Genomic DNA, 4,026 nt, shown 5'->3' on the forward strand with positions numbered 1-4,026 from the left:
AAAAATGGGCTAAAAAAAAAAACCCAGAAATTCGGACTACTTTTTTAAAAGAAAAATTTTAGAAAACAATTCTCTAGTCAAAAAACGTTATTTCTGAGTATAATTTCTTAATTAAATCCCAAATTCAGTTTTGGGGTTGAAAAGTTGATAGCACGTTGGGGAAAATGTAGGTGAATATTTTTGACTAGATTGCTTTGATTTCATAAAGTTGTTTTAATAAAAAACCTTCCCTGTGAAAACTGACATTTAATTTTAATATATCATTTTAAACTGATATATCTGGTTTAAAATTTATCCTGTTAGTACTAGTAGGGTCAGAGTATAATATGTTTTTTTTTAGAACAAGATGAAGTACTGTTATAAATAAAGTTACTAAAAAATGATTGAATACATATAAAATAATAGAGAAGGATGTAGGAGATGGTAAAGGCGCGGTAAAATAAAAACTCAAATAGTGAGCCAAACCTATTTATATTGAGCTAACGTTTCGTCCCACATTACATGGCTTCATCAGGGCTAAAAAGATACAAACGCTTAAATGAGCTAACATGAATGTGAAAAGTAAACGAAGAATAGAAAAGGTGTACAATGAGACATAAAAACTAAGTAAGAATAATAAAATATGAAGAAGATAGGGTTGCGGTCAGGAAAAGAAAATTTATTGTCCGACGTTTTGCACCACTTTGCAGGGCTTCATCAGGGCTATTCAAGACGATAGGTTAAACAGACATTAACAATAAATCCTGAGATTTCTTGTTCCTGACTATTCTGCCTTTGTCAGATTATATTTTAGTTTTTCAAACTTTATCTTATCTAACTAATTCAGTTTTTCTAATATTATTAAATTTACACTATCTAATATTACCTTATGGCTCATTTTTCTTTTAGAAACAAAAAACTCTCTCTTTTTTTTTTTTTTTATTTCTAAAGAACAGATTCGACTCCATCTTGACAAGAGACATACTTGGAAACCACACACAAGACTGAAACGACAAGAAACTGCTCGTAGATTCCACTTACTGGACAAACGTTCTAAACTTCCCATTCACTTCAAAAAATTATTATATACCACGATAATAAGACCAATTTGAACATAAGGAATTGAGGGCCTCTATCAAACGATCAAATTCTTACCGCATCCAATCCTTACAATCCAAAATCCTACGTAAAATCCTTGATGCTCCTTATTACGTTACAAATAAACATTCACAAAGACCTTAAATTATTCGTAGCAGATTTGGCTTAAAACAGATATGCGTAATTTCATTCCAAACTTCTTACCCATTCTAACCTATTAATTCTTAATCTTTCATCCTTAACAATCCCTGATAATCCTCCGAGGCGTCTGAAAAGAAGATGGCCACGGGACCTTTTAATTTAAATTAATACTTGAAGTACCACCAATGGGTGGTTCCTTCCCAAGATTTTCAAGTGTAAATGAAACATAAAACATATTTACTTATTGTATTTATTATTTATACAGTTGTAAATCACATTAAATAAATAAATAAATAAAATAAAATTATTTAAAAAAGAGAGTTTTGAGGTTATATTAGAAAGTGTAAATACGATAATATAGAAAAAGCGAATTAGTTAGATAAGAAGTAGGTTGATAAAATAAAATATAATCTGAAAAAGGCATAATAGCCAGCACATTTTATGACAACATTGCAGCTCTGATATTTAGAATACGTTATCCTCCAGAATGGCCAGAAGGGCCCAAAACGTAAGAATAGAGTAATAAGAAAATAAATTGATATTTTTAATTATAATTGATAAATAAACCAGTCTTAAACAAGAATTCATATTATATATTACATTTAATACCATTGATGTGTTGATATACGAAACGGCATTGGTGCAGCTCGCTTCTAAAAACTAACATAAATTCATTTTTGACAATACAATAATTTTACATAAAGAAAATAATACGTTCAAAAGAAAAATACTTCAATCTATTTATATATTAGAAATAATTAACTATACATTGAATTTTAAGAAAGAAATAAGAAATTTGAACCAACACTGTCCTGACATTTTAAGCAAAATTAATTTGTGAATAATATTTTTTAAGTTTTATCTTACCATTTACAATTAACTAAATAAGGAATTTAGACCAATATACAGTTCGTAACAAATTAATTATATGGCTTACCTGAGGAAGGTTAAATAATATTGTGTGATAAATGAGTGATAACAGAGTTAAATTAATCTGACCTCTTGTCCAACAGTATCCTTTAATAATACCCCACTTATTCCTGTAGAACAGATCCGTTACTTAGGACTACATCTCGACAAACGACTGACATGGAAATTACTAATTGCCAATCCATTACAAAAGACTGATCTACATGACTATTATAAGGCCTATCTGGACATATGGAGATGAGCTTTGGGGCTCCACTAAACCATCAAATTCCTCCTTAATTCAATCCTTACAGTCCAAAATCCTTAACGCTCCTTACTTTGTCACAAATCAAGTCATCCACCAGGACCTCAATGTCCCATGTTGTCGATTTGGCCAAAACCAGATACCATTCCTTCCAAAACTTTAAACGTAAAACTTCCCAACCACCCAAATCCACTTGTTTCTAATCTGGCTTCTCTTTCATTACCTAATAATCCTTCTAGGCGTCTGAAAAGAAGATGGCCTCGGGATCTTCTCTTCTATAAATGTTATTGGAGTTCTATCAATGGATCGATTCTCCACATGTTTGTATCATGTCACTATCTCACCTACAGCAAATTTACTTGTTGTATATATGTTATACAGTTGTAAACGACAATAAATAAATGATTAAAAAAAATTAATCTGAAATTAAAATTTTTAAATTTGAATGTAAAGGGACAAAATAGGCAATTAAACAAAAGATAAGGCAAGCTTATGTTATATAATAGCCTAAACATTTTACGAAGGGCCGAAACGTAGAAGTGGAATAAGAAAATAAACAGGTTGAGACTTAATAGACATTTTTTATTATAATTGATAAGATATAATATAAGAAGACGAAAATATAATAAACAAGAAGAAGGATCCAAATAAAACAAATAGTAATTTATACTACAGAAATATAATTGCATATTCAGTGTACCAATCTTAAACCTTGACCTGACCGAATAGCTTGATAATAGATGAAAACAAACAACAATCTCTCTTCCAGATTATAGGGTATATAATATTTATATAAATTATATTTACAGTGAGATGGCGTTAACTAGCAAGCTAAATAATTTGTACATGCTAATAAGCTCACCGATCAATGTGGCAGTGACAAGAGCCGCGTCCGGACGTGGCGGCCTCTGGTGGGAGCACTGGCGATCACCGGCCCGCTTCGTAAATTTTTGATAAGCCGCGAGTAGAGGTGTCATGGCGACAGCCTTCAACAAACCCGTTCTATCTTCTCGTTACGCATATTATTTCCCTAATACAAATCCCAAATAGATAAAGTATTGAACTGTTTGGATTCCAATGGGCAAGACTTTGGAAATACGTATACATCCAAACCGTATGAGAAGATGGTTGGGGGAGCGTTCAGAAAATAACACAAATAAGTTGAAAAAACCTAATTAATAGTACCAGCGTTTCGGCCTGAATTTCTAGCTTTCGTCAAAGCTAAGCACAAATAACAAGATAATAACCAATAAATCCAAAAAAAAAGAAGAAAAAATATACAGAATGATTAAAATAAATAATTAAACTGAATGAAAATTGATAAAAATGAAGTAATGATAGTTGTAGAAAATCAAACGTATATATAGGAAATTAAATATTTGAGTAAAATAAAATAATTAAGAAAATAAAAATATAAATTTATTGTTAACGCCATATTTTATAATTAATTTGTGTTTTAGTGTAAATAGTATTTAGTTAATTTTTTTTTTTAATTTATATTATTTTAACTGCAGTTGCAGGCCTACCTTCTACGCCTATTAGTTATTACTATAAATTATAGTTTCATCTATTTTATTTTTATTTATATTATTTTTTTTCTCTCTCTAAATGATGATTGTTGTCTTTTTGTTTTT

At 30.0% G+C, this 4,026-nt stretch overlaps 1 long non-coding RNA gene across 2 annotated transcripts in view; it reads right to left on the reverse strand.

Annotated features, from left to right (window-relative positions):
- Nucleotides 1-4,026, reverse strand: part of LOC136796030 (uncharacterized) — a 104,516-nt gene that overhangs the window by 93,992 nt on the left and 6,498 nt on the right. Inside the window, exon 1 of one of the 2 annotated variants that reach the window (XR_010843723.1) lies at nt 3,255-3,378. The exons of the other annotated variant lie outside the window; for it this stretch is intronic. This is a non-coding gene — a long non-coding RNA (uncharacterized lncRNA). Of the gene's footprint in view, nt 1-3,254; nt 3,379-4,026 lie in introns of those variants that run through there. 2 annotated transcript variants of the gene reach the window in all.

Source organism: Halyomorpha halys, unplaced genomic scaffold, assembly GCF_000696795.3.
Source record: "Halyomorpha halys isolate HHAL.00 unplaced genomic scaffold, Hhal_1.1 Scaffold137.1, whole genome shotgun sequence".
NCBI lineage: Eukaryota > Metazoa > Arthropoda > Insecta > Hemiptera > Pentatomidae > Halyomorpha > Halyomorpha halys.